A 23856-nucleotide genomic window follows, 5' to 3' on the forward strand; every position below is an offset into this window, starting at 1 on the left:
GTCATCATGGAGGTAGAGTTACCAGCAGATTATGCCATCTACTGCAAAGTGTCATGCAACCAACCTCCACCTAAAGGACAACATTGTCAATAGTGATCAAGGTTACCTCCTCAAAGTTTCTGGCTGTTTCTCTTTTCTAGTGAGCAAAGGAATCATCTGCATTATCAGCCAATTTGCTGTCCAACCTTTATTTCAAAACAAATGTCAGTTGTTCAGGACCAGCACTTTCAACTCAATTTCCATGGAATAGTAGCAAGAACATGATACAGTTACCAAATGTCACTGCACTGTTCAATTTGTGGATAATATCATTGAGGAATACTTTAGTATGTAGCTAATAGATAAGAGGGGATTGAACCATCCTCAATGATACTATAGGTGACCATTGGGTTTTTAAGACTGTTTTAAAATTGCTAAATAGCTTATTAATCAATTATTTAGCATTGTAACCAAGCATACACATACTAATTAAAATACTTGCTGAGTTCATGTGTTCAGACTTTATATCACATCCATAAGTGCAGAGACAATGGAAACATTTTTGTGCGTTACAACACTTCTTAGGTTACATATCTCCAGCTCCAGGGATTAGAAAGACTTCCTGCTATTATCCTAGTTTACAGAGCTTAAGTTGGCCTTTCAGTCCATTCTTCTGCCAATATCAAAATTAACTTGTTCATTCAGTTTGTCACAAAGAAAATGTGATTTTTGAATCTCAGTGACTTATCCTGAATACATTAAAAATTATAGGTTTATGCATGAGAATAAAATTCAGATTTACTTTGTAAATTGGTATATACATTCAATTACGTTAATGTTGTACTAATGACTTTTATGACATGTATGGTTAAGTGGCAAAGCATGCCTTGTACTGGGTGAATAAGGTATGCTTTTCCTTGGCAACTCACATATACCTGAGTAAATATGTGACTTAGACACCCGTTTTGGTAAAAATATCTTTACTTCCATGCTTCAGATCATAATTATAATGTTCATACTGTAGATCTACTGCATTTACTGCCTTGTGAATGCAACAGCAAAACTGCATTTGTGGCCTAGTGCAAGACAGAATTTAAACAGGGAAGAAGTTGTATTTCCTATGAGAAAGTTCAAAATGTGCCTTTTCTTAAGTATCTGATGGGGTTATGAAATTCTATTGTTGCATTACTCACTGATAGATGAAGTAATGCAAATATTTAGGTCAAAGTTGACCCATGAATTTGATACTTATTCAAATAAATGATAAAGCAGTCAGTTCTCTCTAAGAAACACGTTGATTTCTAATCTCTTTTCTTTAATTAATTCATGGGATGTGGGCTTCACTGGCTGGGCCATCCCTAGTTGCCCTTGAAGTGTAGGCATGAAAAATTCAACTCAATAGATCTGAATACATCTCTTCCAGGGCAGTTACTGTTGGGAATATGATAATATACTCTGTGCAGTTAATTTGTCTACTTCACCTGACTTCTATTAATTGATTATTATATGAAACAAACTTGCATTCATATAATGCCTTATTATATCTTTAGGATGCTCAAAACAATTCACAACTAATTAATTGCTTCAAGACAAACAATAATTTTTAGATGCAGGCAAATAATCTTTTATTTGTTCTCGGAATATGACATGGAAAAGGCCATATTATTGCCTATGCCACACAGTTATAGCGAACTTTATCCCTGAGCTGCTCCAGTCCTTGTGGTGATTGTGCTCCTAAAATTGTGTTAGGTAGAGAATTCCAGGGTTCTAAAACATCAATAATGAAGAAATTGTGATATAGGCCCTAGTCCGGATGGTATGTATATGTGTATGTGTAATAGTATTTCTACAATTTTGCTGTTTTTGTTCTTGGTGGTAAAGGTTTCAGGCGAGATAGTACTGTCGAAGTGAACTTGGTGACTTACTGCAGTACATCATGGAGATCATACAGACTACAGCTGTAGTGTGCTGAGGTTGAATATTGAGTCAGGTGGGAGGAACTCTGATCAAGCGAACTGTCCTGGATGGTGTTGAGCTTCTTTGGTGCAGTTCCAGCAGCATCCATCCAAGCTGTCACGATGAGTGAGTTGCGCACGAGCAACATTAACCTGTAATTTTAACGGCTGACCAAACATGTTTAAAAAGGTCATTTTAAAGGCAAGAAAAAACACTGACTAAAAACGGCTGCCACAAGTCACCTGATGTCTGGTATTGCAAATTGACCAGTTTCTGGAAAGTTCTGGTGTGAATTGCAATTCAGACATGCATGACATCTTTCTCTGGAATTTCACATCTAAGGATGTAAAGAACCACTGCAAAGGGGTTTACTGAAATGTACAGGACATAGCATTTTGCTTTTCTATAAGACTAGCTCTCTAGCAGAGACAGAAAGTCTGCTAGAACAATGGTTAAATGGAGATATGACTTCCTATCTCATCAAGATGGATTATGACTCATTCAGGGGTTTAATGGCTGGGACTTCACAGATTCTATCCAGCCCCTAGCCATGAAACAAAAGCAACCGATGGTTTAGACAATAGATAAACAAACCCCTTCTGAAGTCATTATGGGGAGAGAGAGGTCATGTGACTGAAGTAACCATTTTGAAACCTCTTTAAGACAAGCTGTGAAAGGCAGAAGAAATCAGTAGTCTAGAATGCTGTCAATGAAGCAGTAGGAGCTCCCTCCTCTCCTCTCCTACTAAGGTAGTCTTATATGGTTTAAAAGTCCAGCACAAAGATACTGAATTTTCCATCGAAAGGAACCTCAGGTGCAAAACTCATTGACTCTGGAAGACATGGATAATGGATTAAAAAAAAATTGTTTGCAGAAATTGCAATTACATGGGTTCCATCTCAACTCCGGGAGTCTAAAGGAAGTTGGAAAAAATTCTGCCACAGTGACAGTGACCAGCCAAGGACTCATAAACAGTGAACTCTCAAGTTTTTTATCTTTCAGCATTAAACTTTAATTTGGCAAAGAAAGTAACTACCTACAGTATAACTTGTAAAATTTGAATGCTTGTGTGTGTAAATGTGGGTGACAAAAGTTCGAGAAGCGCAGGTTTAACTTTTAAAATATTTTGCTATCTTCCCCTGAGTGGTTTTTTTTAAACTCAATAAAACCCCTTTTTGTTTTAAACCTCAAGAAAGCCTGTCAGATTTGTTTCTTTTCAATCAGTACGTAAATGGTTAAGCACAGACATTGAGTAAATACTTTCATCCTTCTAAATTCACAACAAACTGTTACGGTCAGACTTGGAGTGGTATCATAGGGGAGTCATATTTCTACCGCTCCTCACATGGTCGTAACAAGGCAAATTGTGAATATTTTATCAAACTCCTGACTTGAACCTTTTGATGTTGGAGAGGCTTTGGGGGGTCAGGAGATGAGCCACTCATTGCAGAAAATCCAGGCTCTGCCCTCCTCTCATAGCCATGATATTAATATGGCTGCTACAATTCAGTTTTTGGTCCATGATGACTAGCAAGTTGTTGAGGGTGGTGGAACTTTGTGATGGTTGTTCTCCCAAAGGTCAAAGAGAGGTCACTGAGCTTTTTCTTGCTTGAGATTGTCATTGTGTGGCATTTATGTGGTAGAAATGTAACCTGGAAGTTGACAACTCATGTCTTATTTTAGCTAGGTAGTCTTGTAGGCTGACACAGCCTTTTCATTTTCACTTTTCATCGGAGGAGTTGCAAGTGGAGCTGAATGCTGTGGAACCATAAATGAACAGCCCCACTCCTGGGGGAAGGTCTTTAATGAATCAACTGAAGATGGCTGGGCTGAAGATGCTTCCCTGAGGAATTCCAGCAGTGATGTCATTGAACTATGATGATTGGTTTCCAATATTCTCAAATACCTCTCTTTGCATCAGATTTGACTCCATCCATTTATGTGGCTGCTTGATGCAATACTTCATCAAATGCTAATTTGCTACTCTCGCCTCTCATCTGGTATTCGGTTCTTGTATCCTTGTGTGGATCAAGGCCATGATGAGGTCTGATGATGAGGATGAATGGTTCTGGCAGAATTTGAAATGGGCATTGATATGCTTGTGATTAGTAAGTAGATGTTGCTTGGTAAGAACATAAGAAATAGGAGCAGGTCTAGGCCATATGAGCCCTCGAGCCTGCTCTGCCATTCAATATGATCATTGCTGATCATCTTCCTTAACTATACTTTCTTGCCGCTCTCCATATCCCTTGATTCTCTGAGAGGCCAAAATTTGTCCACCTCAACCTTAAATATACTCCAAGATGGACCATCCACAACCTTCTGGGACAGCCAATTCCAAATACTCTGAGTGAAGAAATTTCTCCTCATCTCAGTCCTAAATGATTGGTCCTTTATCCTGAGGCTGCTCCTCTTGATTTCCCAGCCAGGGGAAACAACCTCTCAGTGTCTATCCTATCAAGCCCCCTCAGAACCTCGTATGTTTCAATGAGATCACCTCTCATTCTTCTAAACTTGAGACAGTTTAGGCCCAATTTACTCAGCCTCTCATTATTGGACAGCCCTCATTCCAGGAACCAATCTAGTAAGCCTTTGCTGTACCACTTTCCAGGCAAGAATATCCTTTCTTAAATACGGAGACCAAAACTGTGCACATGCTCCAGGTTGGTCTACTTAAGTTCTATTATTGTAGAAAGTCTTCCTTATTCTTGTACTACAGTAACCTTGCAATAATTATGAGGATGCTGTTGATGATTCCTTGCATAATATAATGATTTTTAGGAGGTGGTTTGTGTGGTAATGGTTATCTAGATGAGATCTGTATCTTTTTGGATGGTACATACCTGATCAAGCTGTGATATTTTCAGGTAGATGCCAGTGTGATAGAGGTACTTGAACAGCCTATCCAAGGAAGCAGCTAACTCTGGTGCACAGGTCTTCAGTACTGCAGCTGGGAAATTATTAGAGCTCATTGCCTTTGGTTGAACTCATTAGATTGTTAATAATGGATTAAATTGGTTTGAAACTGATATTTATGATGGTGGGAGGAGGGGACCATCTAACTCTGTATTTTTGGTTGAAGATGCTTGGACTCTTGAATTCATGTTAGCCTCAACAATCGTTGAATAGGAATGTTCATGGAGCCTCCCCCTCCTGGTCTGTTAATTGTGGAATTTTTTTTTAACTCTATCATTACTGTTTTTGGTGTTTGATTTACAGGTATCCCTATGTATTAGCTTCACTGGAGTTGCATCTTATTCTAAGGTATGCCTGGTGATGGTTCTGGCATAGCCTTCTACCTTCCACATTGAATGATGGTTGGTCTCCTGACTTGATGGTGAGCACAGAATGCAGTTTGTACCATGCCATATGCTGCCAAACATTTTGGAACTCCCAAGGTCCCACAAAGAGCAAACGAGCTCAATAACCAGCTAATATGTTTTTTGCAGACAATCTTATTGGATCACATTGCCAGAGCCTCAGTTTAATATTTCCTCCAAAATGTATCATTTTCATTGAAGCAGTATTCTTCAATTCGGTATTGAAATGATAGGAATAAATTGATAGATTCTTAGACATTAGGAGCATCAAGGGTTATGGAGAGAAAGCGGGAATATGTCGTTGAAATAGAGGATCAGCCATGATCATATTGAATGGTGGAGCACACGCAAAGGGCCGAATGGCCTACTCCTGCTCCTAGTTTTTATGCTTCTAGATGATGCCCTTAAAATCTTGGATCAACAACTTTCTGACTCCCAGGCAAGAATACTACAAACTGAGAGAAGCTGAATCTTTATCTCTATAGTTTTCTCATTTTAATAGTAAACATTCTATTTCTGTCTCAATAGTAGATTCATTGAAAAGCAGATCATTTCTATAGAGGGCTTTAGGTTTCATGGAAACTCTTGTGTCTTTGAGTGAGGTTAACTGGAATGACTCATAAGTCACAAAGCATTGATAAAGCTACAGTGATGAATGGAGCTACATTGTTCAATATGACACACAACTATGTACTTATTCCCACAGAACTAATTTATATATTTCATGATTTTATACAGCAAGATAGAAACTGGAACTAACAAATTGTGTGCGAGCAATGCTGGAGAGCCCAGATTTCCTGCCTGCCAGCTACCCCAGTTCTGTATGCAAGAGACCACATGCACCCTTGAGCCTGCTCTGCTATTCAATAAGATTGGTACTGATCTTCTACTTCAACTCCACCGCCCCACCCCCACCCCATTCCCATATCCCTTGATCCCCTTAGCATCTAAAAATCCATCCATCTTAGTCTTGAAGATACTCAACAACTGAGCAACCACAGCCCTTTTATATCTGCCATTGTCAATTTATGGAGCTCTCATGCAACAACTAAAAGGGCAGGAGCCTAGGTTAATGGCAACACTTGAATTTGGTCAAAAATAAAAATAGTTGGAAAAACTCAGCAGGTCTGACAGCATCTGCGGAGAGGAATACAGTTAATGTGTCAACTCCGTATGACTCTTCATCAGAACTAAGGAAAAATAGAAATGAGGTGGAATATAAGCTGGTTAAGGGGGGTGGGACAGGTAGAGCTGGATAGAGGGCCAGTGATAGGTGGAGGCAAAGAAGAGATTGCCAAAGATGTCATAGACAAAAGGACAAAGGGGTGTTGGCGGTGGTGATATTAGCTAAGGAATGTGCTAATGGTGACATTAAGGGTAGAAAGCAGGACGAGCAAGTGACAGATAGCCCTAGTGGGGGCGGGGTGGGGGGAAGGGATCGAAATAGGCTAAAAGGTGGAGTTAAAACAATGGATGGAAATAAATTTAAAAATAATAGAAATAGGTGGGAAAAGAAAAATATCTAAAAAACAATGTGAAAAAAATTATAAATTATTATAAAAAGGGGGATCGGAAAGGGAGTGGGGATGGAGGAGAGAGTTCATGAGTTCAACAACTTCAGATCATGAACTCTCTCCTCCATCCCCACCCGCTTTCCGATCCCCCCTTTTCAAATAATTTATAATTTTTTTCACATTTTTTAGATATATTTTTCTTTTCCCACCTATTTCTATTATTTTTAAATTTATTTCCATCCATTGTTTTATCTTCACCTTTTCACCTATTTCGTACCCTTCCACCCACCCCACCCCCACTAGGGCTATCTGTCACTTGCTCGTCCTGCTTTCTACCCTTAATGTCACCATTAGCACATTCCTTAGCTAACATCACCACCTTCAACACCTCTATCCTTTTGTCTATGACATCTTTGGTAATCTCTTCTTTGCCTCCACCTATCACTGGCCTTCTATCCAGCTCTACCTGTTCCACCCCCCTCAACCAGCTTGTATTTCACCCCATTTCTATTTTTCCTTAGTTCCGATGAAGAGTCATTCGGACTCGAAACGTTAACTGTGTTCCTCTCAGCAGATGCTGTCAGACCTGCTGAGTTTCCCCAGCTATTTTTGTTTTTGTTTCAGATTTCCAGCATCGGCAGTATTTTGCTTCTATCTTGAATTGGGTCAACCAGGAGGTTGTTTGACCCCTGTCGTTTACTTGCCCCAGGGGCATGGGCTTCTGGCAGATTGGGATTTCAGGTTCCAGACCCACATGTCTGACAGTCAAACAAACAAATATTAACGAAAGGAAACAGGATGCTTTGTGTTTTTCCAAGTTAGCTGTTTTTTTGGAGAGGTAGGGGGGGGAGAAGTCATTTTAATTAAAATAGCGAAACTAAGACAGAGCTTAACTATTAGCAAAAGACAGGAAAAGAAAACAGTGCAACTTTTTAGAAAGTTTCAGAAGGAACAGATAATGGGAATTGCACACCCTGCAAGGATTCCAAAAATAGCTGCCAGATATTGTGATGAACACACATGAATAAACATGCACATTGACTGCAAGGCTATCGGGAGAAGAATTTCCTGGTGCCCATTCAGCACAGCGAAGGCGCCTCGGGTTGCAAGCTGACGTCAGGCTGGACTGGCAGCTCCTGTTGCTCAGTTGTTGGCGGGGATCGCTGGGCTGAGGAGCCTCTATAGCGCTTCCCCTCGTCTAAGCTGGGCGATCGTCCATTGAAGCAGACCCCGAGGACATCCACCCTGCCTTTCTACTTTCCCTCTCTTCCTCGCCCTTCACTCACACTGGAAAGGTTGGTGTTTTATAAGTATGCATTGCACATCCCCGATGAAAAGTTGCGTCCGCTCCTGCGGTTTAGGGGCTCGGGAGAAGCGAGAGAGGCTTTAACTTCTGCTCAGAGAACAGCTGCTCCGCTGGATCTGGTTGCTCATGGCAGCTGGAGCGGTTGCCATGGAGAAACTTGGTTGATTCACGATTGACCCTGTCAGAGCTGAAGTATATGGGGGAGGGTGGGGTTGCAAATTGTTTAGGGAGGCAGAGGGGGATTTGTTCCTTTGAGGAAATAGGTAAGTATTACCAAATGACTTTCCACAGGTTGCACTTTCAGTCACTTTCAGGAGAACCAGAAAATTGCACCAACAGGAATCAGCTCCACGGAAGGGTTTCCAACCTGAGTTCCTTGTTTGATGATTCTTTTTGGTATGTATGTAATAGGACACACCTTTTACTATGTTACAAAGGACTTGGCACAAAGGCAACTTTCTGATAGCCGAAGGTGAAAGGGAATCTGTCGTTTAGTGAAAAATAAACTGTTGCGGAAAGTAACAAAGGGCGAGTTTCCCCCCTAAATTATCGATTCAGCAGCTTGTATCATACCATGTGGCAAGTGATTTAATCCTGAAATGGCTTTGCACTATTAACACAAAAAAGCATCGCCTTCGAGAAGAATGTTTCATAGATCTCATTTTGGGGAGGCGCAATAGCATTTTTTTCCCTTAATGTTGTCATAAGAACATAAGAAATAGGAACAGTAGTAGACCATTCGGCCCCTCGAGCCTGCTCTGCCATTCATTAAGATCATGGCTGATCTGCTTATGTTTGGAATTCCACATTCCCATCTATCCCCGATAACCTTTGATTCCCTTGCCTAACAAGAATCTACCCACCCTACCTTAAAAATATTCAATGAATTGCCTAGAATAGATAGGTGCTTGATGGCACGGACACAAAAGGCCAAAGGGTCTGTTTCTGTGCTATACAACCCTATTACTCTATGTCCATGACTCTATGACCCTGCCTCCACCGCCTACTGAGGCAGAGAGTTCCAAAGTCGCACAACCTTCTGAGAGAAATAAATTCTCCTCATCTCTGTCCAAAAAGGGCAACCCCAGATTTTAAAGCAGTGCCCCCTAGTTCTGGACTCATCCACAAGAGGAAACATCCTTTCCACATCCAGCTTGCCAAGGCCGTTCAGGATCTTGTATACTTCAACCAAATCATCCCTCACTCTTCTGAACTCCAGTGGAAACAAGCCCAGTCTGTCCAACCTTTCCTCATATGACAACTTTCTCATTCCAGGAATCAATCTAGTAAACCTCCTCTGAACCGCCAATTGCAACTGAGGAGGACTTTTCTTCTGCTGATTAGTTTGTAAAGATCCCATCATAAATTTTCCACACATGGGGTGGAATTTTACACTGGCCTGATTTTATGGTGCCTTCAAAGTGAATGGACTTTTTTTATGGCTTGCCGCATTTCCTGACCTCGCCCTACCATGACGGGGCTGCCCTATCATGACGGGGCTGTAAAATTGCACCCATAGGGCTGAATTTTGCCACAATGCCAGAACTCTCAATGCTGGGGCTGAAAATGGGAGCAGACCCCACAACGGTAGGTGGGTGGGACCAGGGGATGGCATTTTGCCAGCGGCAGCCAATCAGCAGCTCTCTGCCAGAACCGCTGTCCCAGAGCTGCTGGCACAGTCAGAGGGCTGGCAGTTCGGCAGCGCCACTGTTACAGGAGGCCATTGCTGACACTGCAGTATGAAGGAGAGAGTGCCTCAATGCCAAGGTGTCCTCGCAAACAGATAAGTTTTAAAGAGCCTGGCCAGGCAGGTCCTGCCAACGGGGGAGAGCGGGACAACTTCAAGCCATAGCTGTGGGTGTGGATATTGCTTCCCAGGGGTTACTCCAAGGGTCATGGAGTGACCTTAAGGAGGCCCCCTTCCCCTGGGGAGTCCACCTGGAGGCCACCACAGTGGAGCTAGTCATGGCCCTTCATTGGCCCTTAAATGGCTCAATTGTCTACAATTGCTGGTGAACTTGCTGCTGAGCTTTGCACTGCTGGTAATATGCCAAGGAAGCAGGAAGACCATTGCCATAGGCTGGGAAAATTCAGCCCTTGGTGTGCAGAGAACTTCCATCTCACTGTATTGTGTGCTCGTAAACAAACAGAAATAATTTTTGTAAAGACCTTGCTCCAAAACATCGCATAAAACCATAATGTTAAGTTGTTGTACCATTAAAAGGCAATTGAGCAGTGAATTCAGTTTGTGGTAGATGGCTGAGGTGCACATTATTAGGTGACATTAATTGAAGATATTCATTTCACTTAAGAGTAGCCATATTACAACAAAGAATGGATATTAATTAGTTATTAATGCGTTCCCTTAATTTGCTTTGCCTGCTCATTATTTTGCATTGTAGAACTTTTTATATCATTAATACCTTTGTATCAGTAACTTCTGTTGTGATAGCGATTACCCTTCAGGAGTAATTAGATAGATTATACATCTATCGTTTAAAGAACAATAACTAGCTTCAACTTGATCTATTCCCACAGTGGTGTGACAGAAATTGGCAGCTCAGAGAGTGGATAATTGTGAGTGCAAAACCATGTTCCACCCTATGTGACATCATTAATTCACCTGGCTCCACAGTTTTGATTAATCCCTTACTGTCGCCAACATTTCCAATTGTATTGACGCCTGTTGCTCTATCAGGCAGCCAAACTGGTTTTTTTTAAATGTTTGTCCAGTTTTATGATTGTATTTTCTGGCTATTGTTCAATCAGTGTTATGCAATTGATCATGAGGGATGAACCAAACTATGAACAAGCATCATAAGTGCTAGCTACTTGTGTTGTTTAGAGATCTAGAAGGTTAGAGCTGATTTGTCACATATGTGCAAAGTCATGATGCCACTTTCTTACCATAGTCTGCATCAAGCAATTATAAAGTAAGTTTCTATCCTAAACTTATTAAAATCGATATTTACTAAAATTAATTCAGAGTTTTCCTAGTGTGAGCATTGGACATGAAATAATTAAGTTTACATAAGCAGAACAAGCACAAGGATATACTCCAGAAATTCCTATATTATCAACACCGTCCAGCTACAGGACAATAGCATGATATAGCATGAGCAAATAAATTGTTGGTGGTGTCAGTGCATCATTGTAGTATGGATTCCTTCAGCCTTGTTATTCCCACAAACTGGAGGAACAGCACCTCATCTTCCGACTAGGGACTTTACAGCCTTCCTGACTGAATATTGAGTTCAACAATTTTAGATCATGAACTCTCTCCTCCATCCCCACCCCCTTTCCGATTCCCCCCCACCTTTTTTTTTCTTTTTCCCAATAATTTATATAGATTTTTCTTTTCCCACCTACTTCCATTATTTTTAAATGTATTTCCATCCATTGTTTTATCTCTACCTTTTAGCCTTTTTTGATTCCTTCACCCCACCCCACCCCCACTAGGGCTATCTGTACCTTGCTTGTCCTGCTTTCTACCCTTAATTAGCACATTCCTTAGATAATATCACCACATTCAACAGCCTCTTTGTTCTTTTGTCTGTGACATCTTTTGGTTATCTCCACCTATCACTGACCCTCTATCCAGCTCTACTTGTCCCAACCCCCCTTAAACCAGCTTATATTTCACCTCTCTTCTATTTTTACTTAGTTCTGTTGAAGGGTCATTTGGGCTCAAAACGTTAACCGTGTTCCTCTCTGCAGATGCTGCCAGACCTGCTGAGTTTTTCCAGGTATTTTTGTTTTTGTTTTGTTATTTTGTAGGCTATCTTTAACCAATGAGCATAGAAATTGTAATAAACATGGAGATCTTTCAGTCCATTGCAACTCATTACATGGAACAATCTATTACTATAATCCTATACAAAACAGAATTACCTGGAAAAACTCAGCAGGTCTGGCAGCATCGGCGGAGAAGAAAAGAGTTGACGTTTCAAGTCCTCATGACCCTTCAGTAGAACTGAGTAAAGTTAGGAGAGGGGTGAAATATAAGCTGGTTTAAGGTGGGGGGGTGGGGGGGGGGAGAGAAGTTGTGGGGCGGGGTGGTTGTAGGGACAAGCAAGCAGAGATAGGAGCAGATAATCAAAAGATGTCACAGACAAAAGGCCAAAGAGGTGTTGAAGGTGGTGATCTTATCTAAGAAAATGTGCTAATTAAGAATGGATGGCAGGACACTCAAGGTACAGCTCTAGTGGGGGTGGGGTGGAAAGACTGACAGGGTATTACAGTTATAGATTTAAAAATAATGGAAATAGGTGGGAAAAGAAAAATCTATATAAATTATTGGAAAAAACAAAAGGGAGGGGGAAGAAACGGAAAGGGGGTGGGGATGGGGGAGGGAGTTTAAGATCTAAAGTTGTTGAATTCAATATTCAGTCCGGAAGGCTGTAAAGTGCCTAGTCGGAAGATGAGGTGCTGTTCCTCCGGTTTGCGTTGGGCTTCACTGAAACAATGCAGCAAGCCAAGGACAGACATGTGGGCAAGAGAGCAGGGTGGAGTGTTAAAATGGCAAGCGACAGGGAGGTTTGGGTCTTTCTTGCGGACAGACCGCAGATGTTCTGCAAAGCGGTCGCCCAGTTTGCGTTTGGTCTCTCCAATGTAGAGGAGACCGCATTGGGAGCAACGAATGCAGTAGACTAAGTTAGGGGAAATGCAAGTGAAATGCTGCTTCACTTGAAAGGAGTATTTGGACCCTTGGACGGTGAGGAGAGAGGAAGTGAAGGGGCAGGTGTTGCATCTTCTGCGTGGGCATGGGGAGGTGCCACAGGTGGGGGTTGAGGAGTAGGGGGTGATGGAGGAGTGGACCAGGGTGTCCCGGAGGGAACGATCCCTACGGAATGCCGCCGGGGGGGTGAAGGGAAGATGTGTTTGGTGGTGGCATCATGCTGGAGTTGGCGGAAATGGCGGAGGATGATCCTTTGAATGCGGAGGCTGGTGGGGTGATAAGTGAGGACAAGGGGGACCGTATCATGTTTCTGGGAGGGAGGAGAAGGTGTGAGGGCGGATGCGCGGGAGATGGGCTGGACACGGTTGAGGGCCCTGTCAACCACCGTGGGTGGAAAACCTCGGTTAAGGAAGAAGGAGGACATGTCAGAGGAACTGTTTTTGAAAGTAGCATCATCAGAACAGATGCGACGGAGGCGAAGGAACTGAGAGAATGGGATGGAGTCCTTACAGGAAGCGGGGTGTGAGGAGCTGTAGTCGAGGTAGCTGTGGGAGTCGGTAGGCTTGTAATGGATATTGGTGGACAGTCTATCACCAGAAATTGAGACAGAGAGGTCACGGAAGGGAAGGGAAGTGTCAGAGATGGACCATGTGAAAATGATGGAGGGGTGGAGATTGGAAGCAAAATTAATAAATTTTTCCAGGTCCCGACGAGAGCATGAAGCAGCACCGAAGTAATCATCGATGTACCGGAGAAAGAATTGTGGGAGGGGGCCGGAGTAGGACTGGAACAAGGAATGTTCCACATACCCCATAAAGAGACAGGCATAGCTGGGGCCCATGCGGGTACCCACAGCCATACCTTTTATTTGGAGAGAATAATCCTATTCTTTTCGCTGTGTTCTTTTATATTTGCCTTTTATATACTAATCCAGTTCATATTCAAATAATGTGTAATCTCTGTCTCTAAATTCATTAATGTTTGCCCATGAATGATAAATTTCATATTCAGCATCTAAACTGGCAAATGTCACATCTTAGTTCAGAAGTTGAGGATTTCACAGACTTGTAAAACAGACTCAGTCTCTGCACCTAAATAGACTGTATGCAAACAAGTGTGAAGAACGAACTTTATGCTCTCACTTATGATGTATACATCTATTTAATATTTTTATTCATTCATTAGGGGCATCTAGGGAGTGCTATGTCTTGGTGGTCACCTTGCTAGTAGCTGGATTGGAGGCAGGCTGCTGTCTCTGATGCCCCGTTTGCCTTGATAACCTTGGCAGCTGTCCTCTGGTCCACGGAGCCTGTGCAGGCCCCATCTGGGTGGAGGAGTCCATCGCCATGGGTAGGCACTCCTCAGTCATCATGGTCTCCTCAGATGCCACGGTCACTGGTAGAGGAACAATGGAGCTGCTGCCATCATCAAGAGCATCCTGAGAGGAGCCCCCAGATGTGAGCTGCAGCTTGTCTGCCAACATGAGGTTGGTTTGAACCTCCCTGCTCACCAAAGATGTCTCATCCATCTCTCACATTGGTAGTGACCTACTGAGATCACTGCTAGTGTGTGGGCTTGCAAGTCTGAAGGCAACACCAGAAAGCTCTGATTGAGTTCTTGCAGCTGCCTCTCCATGCGAGTCACCACTCTCTCTATGGAGGAAGCTATGCAATCTGAGCTCTGGGCCAATGCAGTGCTCACACTCCGCAGGGATTCCTCCAACACTGAAACCATGGCAAGCAGACCCTCAGGGATTTAGAAACATAGAAAAATAGAAGCAGGAATAGGTCATTCAGCCCATCGAGCCTGCTCCGCCATTCAATATGATTATGGCTGATCCTCTGTCTCAGAGCCATACTTCCGCTCTCTCCACATACCCCTTGATGCCTTTAGAGTCTAGAAATATACCTATTTCCTTCTTAAATATATTCAGCGACTTGACCTCCACAGCCCACTTTGATAGAGAATTCCACAGGTTCACCACCCTCTAAGTGAAGAAGTTTCTCCTCATCTCAGTCCTAAATGACCTACCCTGTATTCTGAGATTGTGACCCCTTGTTCTAGACCCCCTAGCCAGAGGAAACATCATCGCTGCATCCAGTCTCTTCAGCCCTGTCAGAATTTTATACAATTCAATGAGAGCCCCTCTCAGTTTTCTAAACTCCAGTGAGTACATGCCTAGTCAGCCCAATCTCTCCTCGTACGACAATCCTGCCATCCCAGAAGTCAGTCTGGTGAACCTTCGCTGCACTCCCTCTATGGCAGGTATATCCTTTCTTAGGTGAGGAGACCAAAACTGCACACAATACTTCAGGTGTGGTCTCACCAAGACCCTGTACAGCTGCAATAAGACATCTGTGCTCCTATACTCAAGTCCCCTTGTAAGGAAGGCCAACATACCATTTGCCTTCTTAACTGCTTGCTGCACCTGTATGCTTGCTTTCAGTGATTGGTGTACAAGGACACCCAGTTCCCTTTGTACATCAACATTTTTCAATCTATCACCGTTCAAATAATAGTCTGCCATTCTGTTTTTCCTACCAAAGTGGATAACTTCACACTTATCCATGTTATACTGCCTCTGCCATGTATTTGCCCACTCACTCAACTTGTCTAAATTGCTTTAACGTGTCTTAACCACTCACATTCCCACCTAGTTTTGTGTCATCAGCAAACTTTAATTTTGCACACTAACCTCTTATGTGGGACTTTATCAAAAGCTATCTGAAAATCCAAATACACCAAATCCACTAGCTCCTCATCTAGTCTGCTGGTTATGTACTCAAAAATCTCCAGTAGTTTTGTCAAACATGATTTCCCTTTCATAAATCCATGTTGACTTTGTCTAATCCCGCTGATATTTTCTATGTGTTCTGTTATCACATCCTTTATGATAGACTCTAGCATTTTCACTACCATTGATGTTATGCTAACTGGTCTGTAATTCCCTGTTTTTTCCCTCCCTCCTTTTTTAAATAGTGGGGTTACATTTGCTGCCCTCCAATCGGCTGGGGCTGTTCCAGAATCTACAGAATTTTGGAAGATAATGACCAACGCATCCACTATTTCCATGGCCACCTCCTTTAGCACTCTGGGATGTAGATTATCAGGCCCTGGGGATTTATCGGCTTTCAGTCCCATTAATTTCCAGCACTGTTCTCTTCAGTAATACTAAGTTCCTTCAATTCCTCCTTCTCACTAGACCTTTGGATCCCTAGTATTTCTTGGAAGTTATTTGTGTCTTCCTCTGTGAAAGCAGAACTAAAGTAATTGTTAAATTGCTCTGTCACATCCCTGACCTCTATTATAAATTTTCCTGTTTCAGACTGTAGGGGACCTACATTTTCTTCACTAATCTTTTGCTTCTTACGTACTTATAGAAGCTTTTACAGTCCTCTTTTATGTTCCTTACAAGGTTACTCTCATACTCTATTTTTTCCCTCTTAATCAATCTCTTGGTCCTCCTTTGCTGAATTCTAAACTGCTCCCAATCCTCAGGCTTGCTATTTTTTCTAGCAACTTTTTATGACTCCTCTTTGGATTTGATACTATCTTTAATTTCTTTTGTTAGCCATGGTTGGGCCACTTTTCCTGTCATGTTTTTACGCCAGCAAGGAATATATACTGTTACAATGCATACATTCGTTCCTCAAATATTAGTCATTGCATATCCACTGTCATGCCTTTTAATGAAGTTCCCCAATCTATCTTAGCCAACTCACGCCTCATAGTTTCCTTTGTTTAGATTTAGGGTTCTAGTTTCGGATTGGACTACTTTTCTTTCCAACCTAAGGAAGAATTCTATCATGTTATGGTCACTGTTCCTTAAAGGACCCCAAACAACAAGATTATTAATTAACCCCTTCTCATTGCACAAAGCCAAATCTAGGATAGCCTGTTCCCTAGTTGGTTTCTCAAAGTATTGGTCTAAAAAAACATCTTGTACACACTCCAGGAATTCATCTACCACAGTGTTATTGCTAATTTGGTTTGCCCAGTTTATATGTAGATTAAAGTCACCCATGATTACTGTAGCACCCTTGTTACATGCATCTCTAATTTCCTGTTAAATACTGTCCCCTACCTTACTACTACTGCTTGGAGGCCTATATACAACTTCCACTAATGTTTTCCGCCCTCTGTTGCTTCTTAGCTCCACCTAGACTGATTCTACATCTAGATTTTCTGAGCCAATATCCTCTGTCACTATTGCACTGATTTCATCCTTAACTAACAATGCTACGCCACATTCTTTTCTTTTTTGCCTGTCCTTCCTAAATATCGAATGACCTTGGATATTCAGTTCCCAGTCTTGGTCACCCTGCAGCCATGTTTCTGTAATCGCCATCATATCGTACCTGTTTACATCTATTTGCGCTGTTAGATCTGCCTGATCCTCCTGCTGGACATGCAGCTTCTGCTGCCTGATGGACGACTCCAGAGTCTCATCATCTGCCTTGGGCTCAGCATCGTCTTGGAATCCAGCAATCCTCTGACTGCAGGCACCCTGGGAACTCTCTGCTTCCACCAGCTCCTCAGGCAGGTGTGACATGCCTTCACCACTGTACATGACCATCTGCTCTGAGACAAATATGCCCACTGACATGCCTCTACCTGCCCATGGTGCAGAGGGATGTTGTGACGCAGATGCATCTGGAAGCTCATCATCGTTGGTCAAGGGAGGGTCCTCAGGGTCCTTTTGGGGTCATGAACATGTGCCATCTGAGGGAGGAAACAAAAGTACCAGTATGGAACATCATAATGAAGTCAGAGTGCACGCAGTCTGGTTGCTACTCAGAATGGACATCTGGTTGATCAAGGACTTCTGAATGGATGAGCAATGGGGCTAACTGGATTTCACATGTCAGTCTTACAAATGTTGTCGTACATCTCGCATACCCTCCACCAATCTCTTCCCTGTCCACTGGATTCTCACCCTCATCTGAACACCCTTGCCTCTCTGCGACCAGTGGATCTGCTCCATGTCGGCAGGACATTTCCAAGGCTTGCTCCTCCGCCTGACTTAGGATAAGAAGGTTGGGTTTCCCACCAGTCAGCCGTCCTCGCTCCTGCGCATTGTAACTCCTCTTCTGCTGTAAAGACAAAAACGCTTTCATAAGAACATAAGAAATAGGAACAGGAGTAGACCATTCGGCCCCTCGAGCCTGCTCCGCCATTCAATAAGATCTTCTTGTGTTTCGATTTCCACATTCCTATCTAACCCCAATAACCTTTGATTCCCTTGCCTAACAAGAACCTATCTACCTCTGCCTCCGCCACCTTCTGAGGCAGAGAGTTCCAAAGTCGCACAACTCTCCTGAGAGACTGGCTTTGGGCATTTCCGTGATGCCTGCCATGGGCTCCAGGCAACATTCTGGAGACAGTAATAGCACTCTCACTCAAGTGCAGAGTCAAAAAATGTGAGTTTCACAGCAGCTCCACGAGGCTCTGAGTGCAAACTTTCAGCCTTCAGGGAACTCATTTTAAATCCCCTGCCCGCACCCTTTCTGGTCCCGGTGTCTGCCCTCTTCCCGCCCCTGCTGGCAGCGCTGGGCCTTTCTCAGTGTGCGTTTCACACTGGCTGGTAATTGATTGGCCAGCCAGTGTGAAATCACTGTTGGACGTCGATCGTGGCCAGGACGGGAGTGGATTTCATATCCGCCTCTGATCCTGCCGATCATGCTCGCCTGACATGCTAAATATTCAGGCCAACGTTTTTCCAAGTCAGGATGGTGTGTGTCTTGGAGCGGAACTTTGAAGTGGTTGAGCTACTCTGTGCCTTCCACCCTTGTTCTTCTGGGTGGCAGAGGTCGTGCGCTTGGGAAATGCTGTCAAAGAAACCTTGCTATCTTGCTGCACTGCATCTCGTAGCTGGTACACACTGTAACCATGTTGCACCGGTGATGGAGAGAGTGACTGTTTAACGTGGTGGATGGAGTGTTGATCGAGCAGGCTGCTTTTGTCCTGACTTGTTTGAGCTTCTTGAGTGTTGCGGGAGCTGCGCTCAGACTATTTCCTCACACTTGTGCCTTGTAGATGTTGGACAGGCTTTGGGAATCAGAAGGTGATTTACTCACCACTGAATACACAGCCTCTGACCTCCTCTTGTAGCCACAGTATTTATGTGGCTGGTTTAGTTAAGTTTCAGGTCAGTGATGATCCCCAGGATGTTTATGATGGGGGATTTGATGTGGTGATGCCATTGAATGTGAAGAGGAGGGAAATAGGTTCTCTCTTGTTGGGGATGGTCATTGCCTGGCACTTGTGTGGCATGTATGTTACTTACCACTTTTCAGCCAAAGTATGCATGCCTGTCTGGAAAATGTTCTCTGACTAGTCACGAGATAAGATTTTTAATTTTTCTGGGTAGCTATTCTTACAAATGATTAAGTGATGTGTGAGTTATGGTCAGCTTCACAAATAGAACTGTAAATCATAAAGCCAAGGATGATGTGTTTTACCTATTTGGGAGTGAGCTGATCTATACATAGCAGAGGTTGTGTTCATACCCAAATGAGTCCTAATGAGACGGACACAGTTAAACCCATGGTCATGCCGGAGTTTGTATTGATGGATCCAACACAGGCAGCTTTCCAGTAAGGCAGATTTTTCTTTTTATTTAATACGTTCTTCATCACTTTTACTATCGTCTGAGGATTGAATCTGGAGTTGTTTGTGCCTTGGGAAGAGATTCGGTGGCCCTTCGAATAAAAAAAATTGGATGAGACAGAGGGAACACTATCTGTTCAGGGTAGATGATTATATGGCAATAGATTTTCTTTGGCAGGGGTGTTGTGGTTTTAGAATACATACTATCATACATTCTTATTGTATTGTAAGTCATTACATAAAATTCTGGGTCTAAGGTTACAATTTAGAAAATTGGTGGTTGTAATAACAGTGAACAGTCTGGCTTTCTGCTGAGCATGGTATAATGGAACTGCTGAAATTGATTTACGACCTTGCAGCACCCGCCCAACCATCCATTATCTGCATTATTCTTTACAGATGGTTTGTAGCAAGTTAGTTCAAACATTATTGATTAGTTGTTTGAAGACTGTTCTTTATTTATTGCTTAGTAAGTAGCAAATATGTCTGTATATTTTCTATTTATAATTTGGTAATCTACATCTTAATACACAAGATTTTACAACATCAATGTTAAACAAAGAAGTTTGTAATTTATTGGAAGAAAGTCCTATGAAATAATAAACAATAATATATATGTAATGTTTACTATAAAAGCTGGGAAAAAGTCTTTAACCACATACACATATATTTTGCTTTATTATGGGGAGAGTGTGGCACAGTGGTGATGTCACTTGACGAGTAATCCAGAAGCCCAGGTTAATGCTCTGTGGACATGAGTTCACTGTTGCTGGTGGAATTTAAATTCAGTCAATCAATCTGTAATTAAAATCTAGTCTCAATAATGGCATGAAACCATTGTCTATTGTTGTAAAAACCCATCTGGTTTAGGGAAAGCAATCTGCCATCCTTGCCTGGCCTACATGTGACTCTAAACCTTCAGCAATGTGTTTGACTCTTAACTGCCCTCTGAAATGGCCTCCCATGATACTCAGTCCAAGAGCAATTAGGGATGGGCAACAAATGCTGGCCTTGTCTGCAACGCCCACGTCCCATGAAAGAATAAATAACAAAAGAAGAGATTTAGAAGTTGAAAAGTTACCTTCATTCAGTTTTAATATAAAAGTTTATTAGTTTGACTGACTTGGCACTATTGATATAAAACTGTAGGTACATGAAGAGTGTGTTATACTAATGTGTATATAAATATTAAATGGTAATGGATGCACTCTTTTCTACCCATAGGGTGAACCCCTAATTGTCATAAGTTATTAGGAACCAGACACTGACTCAGAGACAGAAAAATGGAAGAGTATGATAAGACTATAGCTGTTCTCAATGATTCTCTGGGAAAAAAGTTTCAGCTTAATTTGACATTTAGCTATTCAAAGTGATTATGCAACAGTGTATTAGTATAACTTATACTCATATGTGCACAGAGAATAGCACAGTATTAATGTTCAGAGAATCAGGGTGAGAAACTCATTTCACATAGAGCTGCTTTGAGCAGATTACACCGATCACCCAGGGCAGGCAGCACCGCGAGCTGCTACCTGTACAGGTCATGTGGGTTTCTTCATTGATATCAGAAGCAGAGGTAACATTTCAGGTTGATGACCCTATCAACTGGACAAAAAGTAATTAACCTAAAATGTTAACTCTCTTAATCTCTCCACAGATGCTGTCTGAACTGCAGAGCATTTTCAGTGCATTCTGTTTTTTATTATACGAGGTACTCAGGTTTGATTCCAAAGTCTGTGCTGAATTGGCTGATTTCATCCAATGGAAAATTTTGAGTAATGGAGTGTTATAATTAATCTCAGTGTCCCTGGGATAGAGAATGGGAAAAGAAATTAGCCAATATTCCTGTACCTGATTTCTATCTGGTGATCCGTATGTGCATAGCAAGCAAGCACAGAATTGGGCTCAAATTTAATGCCGTCAACAGTTGAGGGATTTACCAAAACTCATTGGGCATAATGTGAACATTCCACGCACATGAACCATGGCTATCAGGGTAAGGTACCAGAGAGCTGAACTGCAAGAATCAGGAACTTTTGTGAAGACAAAGAAAAAATGACATCAGAACTAAAAGGAAAAGTTATGTCAGCTTGAGTCAAATGATAGCATTCTTGCCTCTGTAATAGAGGGTTCAACTCCCACACTAACTTCAAGATTTGAACACAACCTCTGGTGATGTTTCAATGGAGTTCAACATGCCTTCTATCAGCCAACTCAACAAAACTAAGGCCTCACCTTAGGCTGTTGAATATCTCATGGTAATTTCTGAATAAGAACTGGGAGTACTCCCAGTGTTTTGACCAAAGTTCCTCCCTAAAACAATACCAGCTAAATAGATGATGTGGTCATTGTTGTTACTCTTGTCTGAGGGAAAAATGGCTGCTGCATTCAACTGCATAGCAATTGTAATCATTCAAAGTAATTAACTCTATGTCAAGTACCTTACCAAGGGGCTTCCTTGTCTTGTCTTGAGAAATATGGGCTGCTGCACTTTGTTTTAAATGAGAATTGTAATAAGTATTACAATAAGGACAAGTGAAAAGGGCACTTCGTACAGCTCATATCTCTGCCACGCTGTGTTAACTCAATATTATTATAATTACGTGGCTCTTCCTTGTGGGTCTGTAACTACAAAGCTGAAATAATAAATATTTTTTATTAAGAACTTCCATCTCACTGAGGAGGTTTCAGGCCAATCCATATCTAACAACCTGTTCTGAAAACTCTGCTCACGTTTTGACAGCTATGACAGATTCCAGCACAGCAGTTGAGACAATCCACAAGATTCTAAAACAATCAACACGTTCTAAATAAAATAACCCAAAGCATTCTAAAAACTCTCAATGTTAAAAGATCCTTTAAAAAATGAGGGTCTGGATCAGTATCTTTGCCCAAAACTAATCAGTTCTTCCTTGGGCCATATTTTATCTGTTACCAAGTTCCATTGAAATCCCACTATTAGGTTTCCTGATATTACTGTTTGCAGACAACAGACTAAGACTAACAAACAGGGATGAAAACGTTACTTCCACCCACCTTCAGTGGCAGAGGTAACGATTTGCTCAAATGTTTCAGTGCCACAAACAGTGAGTTAAAAATGCAGGTCCCTGTGCATTAGAGCTTTTGTATTGGATTTTGATGACCAAGGATGAATCATTGGCTTAGGAAGGTTGTGTAAAGAATTTAAGTATTTTGCAGGCCAGACTGCTATTTTATTTTACAAGGCTGGACCTTCTCAGATAGTACAGTCAAACTTCCATTAATTTAAAAACACAATATCTCTGCTCATTATAAAATGAATGGGCATGATTAAAATGTTACTGTTCTGAGGAATTTCAGCGTATTTATGAATTTAAGAATGTTTAAATAAATAATTGGTGAATGTAAAGCAAGCATTTTCTTTTCCCCGTTATTTATGGAAATCCGTCCATTTAAAATGAAAATTTTGCACCTTTAAAAAGGGGCACTTGTTAATTCATGGATGACAATTGTCATTCTAATTGGCAATATTTTTTAAGGAGTTAACCTGGCATATTGGCTGATATTTGGTATGATTTTTCAGATAAGCACTTTTCTTTTACTATAATGAAAATAACCATGCTGTAAAGGCATATCCTTGTCTACATTTTATCTCACAAGATTGCAATTACAGGTTATTATTTTTCAAAATTGAGTGCCATCCTATGTTGTTTAATTCTGCAGTAGATGCTTGGCATAATATCTTTCAAATGGTTGTTCTATAAAGAACAGTTTGTCTCTTATATAATAAAAACAAAGCGCTGGAAAAACTCAACAGGTCTGGCAGCATCTGTAGCGAGAAAAACAGGGTAAACGTTTAGAGTCCAATATGACACTTCTTCAGAACTCTTCTGGGTTGCAAGGAAGAGTCATGTTGAATTCAAAACATTAACTCTGGCCTGAATTTTCCCGTTGGCGTAATGCCCGTGCGTAAAATGACACACGGTGACATCAGGTGAGCGTCCCAACGTCACTGCGCTCCATTGCAATATTTTGTTGGGCGGGCACGCGATAATATCCGATGTGCGCCCGCCATTAATTAACGGGCCACTTAAGGCCCTTGAGGTGCCAATCAACAGCGATTTTTCGGCGCCTGTGCGATCTTCGAGTCACCGCATGGGTGCAGCAGGCAGGTGGGTAGGACACATTTGTATAAACCTCATCCACGGGCAGGATAAGTGCTCACCAGGGTCGCGAGTGTGCTCTAGCAAATATTTTTTTTTCAAAGTTACTGATACTTGCCTGTGTGATCTGCAATACTTCAAAACGCATACCAGCTGCTTGGTCTGGACTCTCAAGCTTCAGGTCAGCACTCTGCAGTGAGGAATCTTTTTTGGGCCTGCAGGTTTCAGGAAGCCTTCCTTAGTCTGGGAATGGGAGCCAAACTCTACACTGGAGGCACCTCCTCAGAGGAGGAAGGGAGGGCTGGAAGGGGGAGGAGGCCAGGAGTGCACATTCAGCCTCCAGAGGAGCCAC

General features: G+C 42.1%; 1 protein-coding gene across 1 annotated transcript in view; it reads left to right on the top strand.

The window, feature by feature from the left end:
• The first annotated feature begins 7740 nt into the window (after positions 1–7740).
• The window catches only part of arhgap40 (Rho GTPase activating protein 40), a 170687-nt gene continuing 154571 nt past the window's right edge, over positions 7741–23856 (top strand). Inside the window, exon 1 of the mRNA XM_078555114.1 lies at positions 7741–8064. The gene's annotated coding sequence lies outside the window, so the exon portion shown is untranslated. The remainder of the gene's footprint in view (positions 8065–23856) is intronic.

Source organism: Cetorhinus maximus, chromosome 13, assembly GCF_964194155.1.
Source record: "Cetorhinus maximus chromosome 13, sCetMax3.hap1.1, whole genome shotgun sequence".
In the NCBI taxonomy this organism is placed as follows: Eukaryota; Metazoa; Chordata; class Chondrichthyes; order Lamniformes; family Cetorhinidae; genus Cetorhinus; species Cetorhinus maximus.